The sequence below is a fragment of the Chelonia mydas genome, chromosome 26, assembly GCF_015237465.2.
Source record: "Chelonia mydas isolate rCheMyd1 chromosome 26, rCheMyd1.pri.v2, whole genome shotgun sequence".
Classification (NCBI taxonomy): Eukaryota; Metazoa; Chordata; order Testudines; family Cheloniidae; genus Chelonia; species Chelonia mydas.
The window spans coordinates 26,726-39,862 of NC_057859.1; the positions used below are offsets into that span (position 1 = coordinate 26,726).

General features: G+C 48.5%; 1 long non-coding RNA gene across 1 annotated transcript; it reads right to left on the minus strand.

Moving 5' to 3' along the window:
- Nucleotides 1-969: 969 nt before the first annotated feature.
- LOC122463874 lies at nt 970-11,070 on the minus strand. Its single transcript, XR_006287556.1, has 3 exons — nt 9,749-11,070; nt 2,903-3,207; nt 970-2,487 (listed from the first exon to the last, which is right to left on the minus strand). It is a non-coding gene; the product is annotated as an uncharacterized LOC122463874 (long non-coding RNA).
- Nucleotides 11,071-13,137: the final 2,067 nt, after the last annotated feature.

Sequence of the window (13,137 nt, forward strand, 5' to 3'; positions counted from 1 at the left end):
CACAAACCATTTCCCTCACGGAGCAAAAGTGACACTCGGTGGCCAGCCAGGGTAATGCACCAACAATTTCCCTCGCGGAGCAACAGTGACACTCCGTGGCCACTCTGAGTAATTCACCAACAGTTTCCCTCAAGGAGCAACAGTGACACTGGGTGGCCACACAGGGTAATGCACAAAGCATTTCCCTCCCGGAGCAACAGTGACACTGGGTGGCCACTCAGGGAAATGCACCAACAATTTCCCTCACAGAGCAACAGTGACACTCGGTGGCCACTCAGGGTAATGCACAAACAATTTCCCTCACGGAGCAACAGTGACACTGGGTGGCCACTCAGGGTAATGCACAAACAATTTCCCTCACGGAGCAACAGTGACACTAGGTGTCCAGTCAGGGTAATGCACCAACAATTTCCCTCACGGAGCAACAGTGACACTGGGTGGCCAGTCAGGGTAATGCACAAACAATATCCCTCATGTAGCAACAGTGACACTGGCTGGCCACTCAGGGTAATGCACACCAATGCTGCGAATTATACCTGATAGGTCACGCATAGTTCGAATCTAGGCTGAGCCACATAAACAAAGTCCACAACTGCACAGTTCCCTAAAGACACCAAGTTTATTACGCTCGAGCGTGGTGCCCCCCTGCTAGCCAGGAGGGGACCCTGAATACAGATTATACAAAGGTTATATACTTTTTAGCAAAGCATGTTGCCCTCGTGCATCGGAAACCTTAGCCAATAAACAAACCCTTGTCTTATCTACCACCTATCCCTGCTTGGTGCATTCCTCGTGCTATACCAGTATGTTAATTACACAGCATGGTCCTAAAGCCATGCATCAGTAACTTTTATTATCAGGATGGGAGGCCTCACATCAAGGCCAAGAGACAGGGAGTTAGAGACTGACAAAAACCAGATACTGCAAATCAAGGCAGGCTGGAGACAAGGAGGAGGATTTTCACAGGGATTCAGTATTTAAGGATCACTCCTCTTGGTGTATGATGTGCTGGCATTTAAACAATGGTGGGCCCCAAACCAAAATGGAGTCACATGTCCTAACTTTTCCTTAACAGTCCTCCCTTTCTTTTTGTACATCAGTAAGCTATATTGGGGCTGAGTAACCGCGCTGCAGGGTTAGCAACTGCCGACAGCACATACTGCAGCATTGTAGGCATACAAAAAATAATGCAAAAACAATAACAGTCAAAAAAAGTAAATACAAAATACGCCGTCCCCAAGTCCCCACATCCGGTAGCCATGAGGTGAGCCCGTCCCAGACCTCCTGAAATCCAGCGCTGGTAGTGTCGAGGCTGATGTGGTGGAATAGGGCTGCCTGTTGCTTGAGGATGTGGATGTCAGTTTCCACCCTATGGTGCTGATTTACAAATACACAACAGCTTGAGTTGACCAGAGCACAAACCCCGCCCTGAGTTGCAAGGAGATAATCCAGGGCTAGGCGGTTTTGCAATGTAGGTTGGGATAGCTGGGTGACTTCAATTTGAAGGGCAGATAGAGCATCTGCAGTAGCATTTGCCATTAGTTTCAAAGCAGCTGAAATGTTAACTATAGCTTTTTTCAGCTCGCTTACTCCCAACCATGGCAGAAACCAACACACAAAGGAGTGAAAGCCTTTGGGCCGTTGAGAAAGGGGGTTTAAAGGAATACTTTGTCTGTCCCTCCATACTAGATTGCGGATCTCTCCCCGGGTCAGGTTCTGGTGTACTGTCACGGCGGGTACTATAGCCCCTAAGGTACATGTACCACACCATCCTGCTGGGAGAACCTTATAGGCTGTGTGATTGCATAACCAATACCAGCCAGACCCTTCGGGGACTGGCCACGGGGTCCTGGAGTAGGTAGAGGGGCCTTCTGCACCAGAGCTGATTTGGCTGGTGTCCTTGCACCCCACAAAATTCCCTACAAAAACTGTATTTTCTATGCCCTTACGTCGTGACACACAGGAAGCATAATTGCCCTGGGCCACCATATCAATAGACCATATTTGGATTGTAGCATCCAGTTAAATGTAGTGTTTGCCCATAGCTTAGTTTGGAGAGTTCAATTAAGGGGCATAGGTACCCCTACCAACGGGACCCCCTGACCTAAATACGTGGGGGTATGAATACCAATCCAACACTGCGTTCGATTTACACCCTGTTTGACAGCACGGGTTAAATTCAAGAAGCTATTGCCCTCCCATCCTTGTACTGGACTTGGGAATAGGGAGAGGAACCCCCCAGGCAAACCATACCAATGTCGGCATTCTCCTTTATACCATACAAAAAACACTACCCCCAATGTAAGTCCAATAAACAGGAACACAAAAAGTCCTGGTGGGCTGTGAAGGTCCCAGTAGCTGGAAAGCTTAGTCCATGCGTTGGTCGTGGTGTTCATTCGTGAAGTGGCTCGTCCAATGGCTTGTCAGGGTCAGGTGGGAGTCCCAGCGCCAACTTAACGTAGCTATGGTGGATCCAGGAACCTTTACCTGCAAAGGAGTGGTGGCAGATGGTGGGAGTAATGTTCGTGGCTGTAAGGCGTTTTTGGTATTTATACTTGCCTACAAACACAGGTTCCAGCCTCTGGAATAAACCCACCCCACCACTTTACTTCACATTCCCAAGAATACATCCCGCAACTTCCTCCCTGCCAATGTACAATGCTCCATCTTTGCCATGAAGGCCAATTCTCAGTGACTTTTGCAGTCAGGAATCCTTGGCTTTTGGTGGTTTTAGCAGAGCAGGCGTTTCTTCCTTTTTTTTTTTTTTGGAACAGTCATGGTTTTGCATTATACAGGGGAGAGGTTACTAGCACATCACCCTGTAGTGCTTTGGTTTCTTTAGCAAATACTGAATGCAGGTTAGCTTTGTCAGTGGACAAGGGAGAGGTTACTAGCACTTTACCTTGTTTTTTTTTCCTGCTGTCCAAAAGGAGGAAAGAAAAAAAACCCAGAAAGAGGGACAGGCTGATCAGTAGTCGACGTGAAGTCATCTCGAGGTGGAGGGGTCTTTTGCAGTCAGAAGCATGGGTCCAGGCAGTCAGTCCTTGGCACTTCACAGCGGTGTTGGTAGTTAGCAGGACTTAATAAGGGTCTTTCCAGCATGCGGCCAGAGTAGTTTTTTGTTGATGGACCTTTATGTAGACACAGTTACCTGGTTTTAACAAATGGCAGGTTTGCTCAGGATTTTTGAAGCAGGACTTCTTTTACCTGTAAATACAGAGACTTAACACATTTTATTAATGTTTGGCAGTGTGTTGCAGATCTTACAGCTGCTTGGGAACATTCAAGCCCCCCTCTTTCTTGGCTGTTAGCCAAATCCTAGCTGTGAGTAGTGTCCTTGGGCAGGCCAGTGTCTTATCTTTGGACCGAGCCTGCCAGCTACAGCGTTGAATTAGCTTGTCCTCTGTTTTTTTTTTTTTTTTTCCCTTCTTGGCTTTTATTAACCTGCAAAGGAAACTTTTACTTTTTACTTATACACCTTTGTTTAAAAAGGAATGCATGTACATTGCCCATTACACAGCACTTTAGTCTTATTGTTTAATGTATGCACATACACCCTTTTAGGAAAATGACTTTATTACAGAGCTTTGGACCAACAAGCCAGGACAAGCACACCCACCTTTGAGAAGTCCACTCGGTACAACTTCTGGTGTCCAATAGCTTTCCTCCCTCCCCAGCCCTCTGGCTAGAAATGTGAGGTAGCCAGAAGGATCTCATGTATAATATGGGGAGTGGGTTAACCTTTCATGTCCTTGCTTCCAAAGACTGTTGGAAATTTTAACAACAATTTTTTTTAATTAAAAGATCTGGCCAATGAATTTTTTTTTTTTTTTTACTTAAGCAAATGTATTAAACTTTAGTATATATTTCAAGTTGAATAAAACGAGTATCTGCATTTTGATTTAACCCTTCTATTTAGTTTTAAACTAAACTGTCCTATGAAAAATTAAACACAGCAATTCTGACCACAAGACAAACACCACAAGAAAACATAGAACACAGAACAGAATTCTTATTGTGCCAGTAAATTTATGAGATGTTGAAATGCTTTTTAGCTGGCATCAGTTTTTTCTGATTTTTTGAAAGACAAAAAAAAACACAGATCTACCCCTTTTGGGCAGTCAGTCATTGCTTAAAATATTTCCTTTTTATACAAATGCACTTGTCAATTGCAGGCAAAACAGAGGAATTACCCATATTTTTTTTGTATTTGTTTTATAGGCAGTCCAGGTTTCAGTGGCCTCTACTTTATCAGTTAGGTAATTTATATTAAAACAAATGCTTTCCGGCTTGCTTTTGGATCCACAGGTTAAAGATTCTTACTTTAAAAAGGGCACAATAAACTTTACTAGACTTTTGATTGCCTTTTACTTTTAACTCCTGCTGTCAAACACACAGCGACCTGAAAAGGAAGACACCACCTATTGTAGCTCCTTGGAGCCTAATAAGATATTAATTGAGTAGCACTGTATAATTGCATTTCTTTGGAAAAGGGCCCATTTTTTCCAAAATGTCTGCAAAGAAACCAAGAATTTTTTTTTCTTTCCAGTATTTTACAAAGTTTAACTGCTTAATTCTCTCCAGCAACTACAGAGTTAACTTCTTACTATCCTTTTTAAAATCACTTGCTTATTTCCCAAAACGACACCCAATTAACTTAGATTTTACCATTTCAAGTATTATTCCGGGATTTACATTTTCCATTCCTGTAATTATTTACTCCTCTTTTTTCACTATGACCTCCAACTTTCCAACCTGTTTTCCAATTTCTCTATCTGTTGCCTGCCCACTTGGGCCCGATCCTGTTTTTTTCTCTGAACCGTCCCTTCCATGAGCACCAGCTTTGTTTCATTACCAAATTAACAAGGAGGGTGGGCTTCTTAACTAGCCCCAGGCCTCCTGGTCTCTTTTTTAAAATATTTTCACTTACAAGGGCTACCCGAGTCCTCCCCCCATGAGGCTTGACACCTGGATAGAAAGCAAGGCTAATTGGCAAGCAAGGAGGTGACGGGCATAAGTCAGAAAGCCGAGGGTAAGCCGGAGGAGGGGCAGAAGCAGGCATAGCACAGAGCGGGGCTGGAGACCCCTGAGATGAATAAGAAAAGAAGGAGGAAAGAGGACGTCCTTTCGCATGCGCATAAGCCCAGTTGTCCCATACATACCAATAATCCATCTGGGCTGGAGCTTTGTTTTCCAGCCTTTTCCTAAGCGCTGTTAATTTTTCCCCAGCAAAGGAACCATCCAGTGGCCAGTCAAAAGGTGTTTGAGTTGTTAGTGCTGGCCACTCAACCTTGCACAAGATTACAGCTTTTTTTTTTTTTTTTTACCTAACCCATGGGTACCAGAAATATTCCCCCAATTCTTGAGAATTTCAGCCAAAGGGGTCCCCTTACTGACACTCTGCCCAGAACCCATAATGGGCTACCAAAAGGACACCAAATGTGCCATCTTATCGCCTAAGCGACGGCTCACACCCCCCCTCCTCGGAGTTCTCAAAGGTGAACTCACCCTGTGCCGGCTGGAGCTGTCCGAGAGGAGGAGTGTAGTCTCGCTTGTTGGGGCGAGCCTAGAGCCCCTTCGTGGTCGCCAAAACTGTTATGAATTACACCTGAGAGGACACGCACACAAATGCTATGAATTACACCTGGTAGGACACGCACACAAATGCTGCGAATTACACCTGATAGGACACGCACACAAATGCTACGAATTACACCTGGTAGGACATGCACACCAATGCTGCGAATTACACCTGGTAGGACACGCACACCAATGCTGCGAATTACACCTGGTAGGTGTTAAGGAAAAGTTAGCACATGTGACTCCATTTTGGTTTGGGGCCCACCATTGTCTAAATGCCAGCACATCATACACCAGGAGGAGTAATCCTTAGATACCGAATCCGTGTGAAAATCCTCCTCCTTGTCTCCAGCCTGCCTTGACTCCCAGTATCTGGTTTTTGTCAGTCTCTAACTCCCTGTCTCTTGGCCTTGATGTGAGGCCTCCCATCCTGATAATAAAAGTTACTGATGCATGGCTTTAGGACCATGCTGTGTAATTAACATACTGGTATAGCACGAGGAATGCACCAAGCAGGGATAGGTGGTAGATAAGACAAGGGTTTGTTTATTGGCTAAGGTTTCCGATGCACGAGGGCAACATGCTTTGCTAAAAAGTATATAACCTTTGTATAATCTGTATTCAGGGTCCCCTCCTGGCTAGCAGGGGGGCACCACGCTCGAGCGTAATAAACTTAGTGTCTTTTGGGAACTCTGCAGTTGTGGACTTTATTTCTGTGCCTCAGCCTAGATTCGAACTGTGCGTGTCCTACCAGGTGTAATTCGTAGCACATGTGTGCGTGTCCTATCAGGTGTAATTCGTAGCACTTGTGTGCGTGTCCTACCAGGTGTAATTCGTAGCACGTGTGCGTGTCCTATCAGGTGTAATTCGTAGCACTTGTGTGCGTGTCCTACCAGGTGTAATTCGTAGCACATGTGTGCGTGTCCTACCAGGTGTAATTCGTAGCACTTGTGTGCGTGTCCTACCAGGTGTAATTCGTAGCACATGTGTGCGTGTCCTATCAGGTGTAATTCGTAACATAGGACACGCACACCAATGCTGCGAATTACACCTGGTAGGACACGCACACCAATGCTACGAATTACACCTGGCAGGAAACGCACACCAATGCTGTGAATTACACCTGGTAGGACACGCACACCAATGCTACGAATTACACCTTGTAGGACACGCACAGTTCGAATCTAGGCTGAGGCACATAAACAAAGTCCACAACTGCACAGTTCCCTAAAGACACCAAGTTTATTACGCTCGAGCGTGGTGCCCCCCTGCTACCCAGGAGGGGACCCTGAATACAGATTATACAAAAGTTATATACTTTTTAGCAAAGCATGTTGCCCTGGTGCATTGGAAACCTTAGCCAATAAACAAACCCTTGTCTTATCTACCACCTATCCCTGCTTGGTGCATTCCTCGTGCTATACCAGTATGTTAATTACACAGCATGGTCCTAAAACCATGCATCAGTAACTTTTATTATCAGGTTGGGAGGCCTCACATCAAGGCCAAGAGACAGGGAGTTAGAGACTGACAAAAACCAGATACTGGGAGTCAAGGCAGGCTGGAGACAAGGAGGAGGATTTTCACAGGGATTCAGTATTTAAGGATCACTCCTCCTGGTGTATGATGTGCTGGAATTTAAACAATGGTGGGCCCCAAACCAAAATGGAGTCACATGTGCTAACTTTTCCTGAACAGCACCAACAGTTTCCCTCATGGAGCAACAGTGACACTGGGTGGCCAGTCCACATAATGCACAAACCATTTCCCTCATGGACGAACAGTGACATTGGGTGGCCTCTCAGGGTAATGCACAAAACATTTCCCTCATGGAGCAACAGTGACACTAGGTGTCCAGTCAGGGTAATGCATGAACAATTTCCCTCACGGAGCAACAGTGACACTGGGTGGCCACTCTAGGTAATGCACCAACAATTTCCCTCACGGAGCAACAGTGACACTGGGTGGCCACTCAGGGTAATGCACAATTTCCCTCATGGAGCAACAGTGACACTGGGTGGCCACTCAGGGTAATGCACAAATAATTTCCCTCACGGAGCAACAGTGGCACTCGGTGGCCAGTCAGGATAATGCACCAACAATTTCCCTCACGGAGCAACAGTGACACTCCGTGGCCAGTCAGGGTAATGCAGCAACAATTTCCCTCACGGAGCAACAGTGACACTCGGTGGCCAGTCAGGGTAATGCACAAACAATTTCCCTCATGGAGCAACAGTGACACTGCGTGGCCACTCCGGGTAATGCACCAACAGTTTCCCTCATGGAGCAACAGTGACACTGGGTGGCCACTCGGGGTAATGCAGATAGCATTTCCCTCACGGAGCAACAGTGACACTCGGTGGCCAGTCAGGGTAATGCACAAAGCATTCCCCTCACGGAGCAACAGTGACACTGGCTGGCCACTCAGGGTAATGCACAAAGCATTCCCCTCACGGAGCAACAATGACACTGGGTGGCCACTCTAGGTAATGCACCAACAATTTCCCTCACGGAGCAACAGTGACACTCGGTGGCCAGTCAGGGTAATGCACCAACAGTTTCCCTCATGGAGCAACAGTGACACTGGGTGGCCTCTCGGGGTAATGCACCAACAGTTTCCCTCATGGAGCAACAGTGACACTCCGTAGCCACTCTGGGTAATGCACGAACAATTTCCCTCACGGAGCAATAGTGACACTGGGTGGCCAGTCAGAGTAATGCACCAACAGTTTCCCTCATGGAGCAACAGTGACATTGGGTGGCCTCTCGGTGTAATGCACCAACAGTTTCCCTCATGGAGCAACAGTGACACTGGGTGGCCACTAGGGGTTATGCAGATAGCATTTCCCTCATGGAGCAACAGTGACACTCCGTGGCCACTCAGGGTAATGCACAAACAATTTCACTCACAGAGCAACAGTGACACTGGGTGGCCAGTCAGGGTAATGCACAATTCCCCTCACCGAGCAGCAGTGACACTGGGTGGCCAGTCAGGGTAATGCCCAAAGCATTCCCCTCACGGAGCAACAGTGAGACTGGGTGGCCAGTCAGGGTAATGCACAAACAATTTCACTCACGGAGCAACAGTGACACTGGGTGGCCACTCTGGGTAATGCACCAACAATTTCCCTCACGGAGCAACAGTAACACTCCGTGGCCACTCAGGGTAATGCACCAACAATTTCCGTCACGGAGCAACAGTGACACTGGGTGGCCACTCAGGGTAATGCAGAAAGTATTTCCGTCACGGAGCAATGGCCAATGCGTGGCCAATTCAGGTAGTGCACAAATCATTTCCGTTATGGACCAACAGTGACAGTGGGTGGCCAATTCAGGTCGTGCTCAAATCATTTCCCTCATGGACCAACAGTGACACCGGGAAGCCCCTTGGAGTAATACACAAAGCATTTCCTCGTAGAGCACCAGTTGCATAAACTGAATTTAAGAATAATAATAATAATAAACAAAAAATAGTTGCACTATAAAAGTTAGATTTTCAATGATTGTAAGGGACAGCAAACAGAAGAAGGCAGATTACTAAGCAAATACAAATACACACGCATACTAAGCCTAAGATCTTAAAGAGACTGGATTCTAGAAGTAATTTCTCATCCTAAATGTCTTTCGGCAACTTGAAGAGTTTCTGTAGCTTAGACTTCCCGTTGTTTCTCTTTACAGACTAGACTCCTGTCTTAGTCTGGACTTCCCCCTTCTCAGTTCCTTTGTCTCTTCAGGTACTTTCAGCAACCTTTCTACTGCCCTGCATGATTTTCGTCCGCTCCGACTTCTCCATGGCTCCCGAGACCTCACTTGGGGGAATGCACACCTACCTGTGTCCTACAAAGGGAAACGGCACCAGGAGAGTAGAGGAGAGAGAGACTGAGAAAGTTGGCCAACACACAAGAGAAGGGAGAAGAACATGGGAGGAAGGCAAGCAACTCACCAGCTGGAGTCATCCTCCTAGATGCAACCTTCTCCTACGAAGGAGACACTGTTCCTGACCAGAGAAATGAGCAGCCCCTGAAAATGGGGACCTTGTCTCTCTCGTAACCACGGCTGGTCAGGAACCATTCTTACAAACCCAGCCCCAGCTAATGGGGAGTCCTTACCTCGAGCCAGGCGGGCCATGAGCAAAGCCTTAACCAAACCAAACACTTATCTCACTGACATTAGCGACTGCTCCACTGCCAACTGGACGACTCCTGGCTTACATCAACAGTGCTCGCGGGCTCACTGCTCTTGCTCGCTTTCCATCCGATGAGGGGAGTAAACTGTTTGTACTAAACCCAGATCGAGGAGGAAAAACAAATAAGTTACCATCTCAGTGGCCAACATGGCATAGGCTATTTCTTCTCCTGCACAGCAGCATTCTGCCCCAACCCTCCCCACCATGAGGCCTTTAGTACTACAACTAGAAAACACCCCTTGCAACGGCACCTGAAATAATCAGTCTGCACAGCAGACTCAGGCCCCTCATCAGCTGTAATTTCACAGAGCCCCATACCCAAAGAGGAAGCACACGGCCTCTGAAGAATACTGCAGCGAGCACAGATGAGGAATTCAAAGCACTGACCGCTTACTCAGAGCCAGTTATGCGGGAGACAGAAAGCTGACGACTCTTCACGTCTGCTTAGAAGGCTGTCCAAGCTGCTTAGGTACACCTCGGCCACTTCTCCTCTGGCTCAGGCTCCTGGACAATTCCTCTGCGAGAGTAGCTGCAAAAGCCAAGCATGAGCTATCATTATACAAAGCTCCATTGGTGCTGGAAATCTTGCCCTCATCCATGCATTGGCCCCACTCGATGAAGAGAGATCCAGTTAACACTGACAGTCACTGCTCCACGCTCGCACGCACTGCCCTGCATGATTTTCGTCCTCTCCTACTTCTTCTTGGCTTCCAAGACATAGCCTATGGGGATGCACACCTAGTGTGCCTGCCCGTGTCCTTCAAAGGGAGACAGCACTGGGAAAGGCAAGGACGGAGAGAGAGAGACAGAGGCAGTGTGTGTGTGTTGGCTAACATACTAGAGGAGAGAGAAAGAGAGAAACATGGTAAGATAGCAAGCAATTCACCTCCTGGAGTCATCTGTGACAAAGCAGGACTGTTCTTCATGTTTCCTCTGAATAGTGTGGGAGTGCCTCAGTTTCCCCTATGCAGTTCTTAAGTATCTAGGTGGTGGGAGAAGGGTGTATGATCGTTGCAGAGCTCTAGAGGGTGGGTGTGTGCAGGGGTCTGGACACAGAGAATGGCCGACACCCTCTTTCCTGGCAACTGATGGTCTGGCCCTTGAGAGCTAAAGGATTGGAGAACAAAGGAATCCGGTGACCTCCTGGCCCAGGATAGGGACAAAGCCTAGAGGAGGAGAGGCTAGAGGGGGAGTCAGTTTGGGGCTGGCTGTGTCATGTCTGCCGTTTTGTGTGTCGTGGGAGATGTTGTGTGTCGTCTCGTGTGTGTGTCGTGGGAGGTGTTGTGTGTTGTCTCGTGTGTGTGTCGTCGTGTGTGTGTTTGTCATCTCGTGTGTGTCAGTGTCGTGTGTCGGTGTCGTGTGTCATGTTGTCTGCCCTTTTGTGTGTCGGTGTCGTGTGTCATGTTGTCTGCCCTTTTGTGTGTCGTGTGTCGGTGTCGTGTGTCATTTCTGTGTCATGTCATCTGCCGTTTTTTCTGTCGTGTGAGATGTGTCATGTGTCGGTGTCGTGTGTGATTTCTGTGTCATTTCGTCTGCCGTTTTTTCTGTCGTGTGAGATGTGTCGGTGTCGTGTGTGATTTCTGTGTCATGTCATCTGCCTTTTTTTCTGTCGTGTGAGATGTGTCATGTGTCGGTGTCGTGTGTGATTTCTGTGTCATGTTGTCTGCCATTTTTTCTGTCTTGTGAGGTGTCATGTGTCGGTGTCGTCTGTGTGTGTATGGGCGCGTGAGAGAGACGTCGTGTGTTGCATGTGTGTGGGCGCGTGAGAAAGATGTCACGTGTTGCATGTGTGTGGGCACGTGAGAAAGACTCGTGTGTTATGTGTGTCGGCATCTATCGGCGTTTGTGAGGCATGGTGTGTGAGATGGCCCGTGTGAGAGATGTCGCGTGTCGGCGCGTGTGAGAGACGGCGCGTGAGAGACCTCATGTGTGTGAGACGTCGGCGAGCGTCGGCATGCGTGAGTGTCGGCGTGCGTGAGACATCATGCGTGAGTCGGCGTGCGTCGTGCTTGCGTGAGTCGGCGGACGTGAGACGTCCCGTGTCATGCGTGTGTGAGTCAGCGAGCGTGAGAGACGGCGCGCGTGGGTGTCGGCGTCGTGTGTGAGAGACGTGTTTGTGTGTGTGAGACGGCGCGCGTGGGTGTCGGCGTCGTGTGTGAGATGTGTCGTGTTTCGGTGTCATGTGTGTGTCATGTGTCGGTGTCCTCTGTGTGTTGGTGTCCTGTGTCTCCTGTGTGTCTCCTGTGTGGTGTTGTGTGTGTGCAAGACACGTTTGTGTGTGTGAGACGGTGCGTGTGGGTGTCGGCATGATGTGTGAGACGTGTTGTGTGTCGGTGTCCTGTGTGTGTCGTGTATGTGTCGTGTGTCGGTGTCGTGTGGGTCGTGTGTCATGTATCGGTGTCGTGTGGGTCGTGTGTGTGTGTCTGTGTCAGTGTCGTGTGTGTGTGTGTGTCACGTGGGTCGTGTATGTGTTGGTGTTGTGTGCCGGTGTCGTGTGGGTCGTGTGTCGTGTATGTGTCGTGGGTCGTGTGTGTCCGTGTCGTGTGGTGTGTCGGTGTCCTGTGTGTCGTGTACGGGTCGTGTGTCGGTGTCGTGTGGGTCGTGTGTGTTGGTTACCTGTGTCGGTGTCAGTGTCAGTGGCGTGTGGCGGTGGCGTGTGTGTCGTGTGTCATGTGACGTGTCTGTGTCGTGTGTCGTGTGACGTGTGTCGTGTGACGTGTCTCTGTCGTGTGGGTGTCGTGTGTCATGTGACGTGTCTCTGTTGTGTGGGTGTCGTCTGTCAGCGTCAGTGTCGTGTGTGTTTTATGTGTCGTGTCGGTGTTGTGTGGCGTTTGGCGTGTGTGTGTCGTGTGTCATCTGTCATGTGTCGGTGTCGTGTGTGTGTCGTGTGTCGTTTGTCGTGTGTTATCTGTCGGAGTGGTGTGTGTCTTGTGTCGTTTGTTGTGTATGTCATGTGTCATCTGTCGGAGTGGTGTGTGTCGTGTGTCGTCTGGGTCATGTATGTGTCAGCGTCGGTGTCGTATGGGTCGTGTCTCGGTGTCGTGTCTCGGTGTCATGTGTCGTCTATGTGTCGTGTGGGTCGTGTCTCGTGTGGGTCGTGTCTGTGTCGGTGTCATGTGGGTCGTGTGTCGTGTATGTGTAGTGTGGGTCGTGTGTCGTGTGGTGTGTCGGTGTCGTGTGTGTCGTGTGGGTCGTGTCTCTGTCGGTGTCGGGTGTCTGGTGTCTCTGTGGTGTGTCATGTGACCTGTCGTGTTGTGTCTGTGTCGTGTGTGGGTGTCGTGTGGGTGTTGTGTGTCATGTGACGTGTCTGTGTCGTGTGGGTGTCATGTGTCCGTGTCGGTGTTGTATGTGTGTCGTGTGTCATCTGTCAT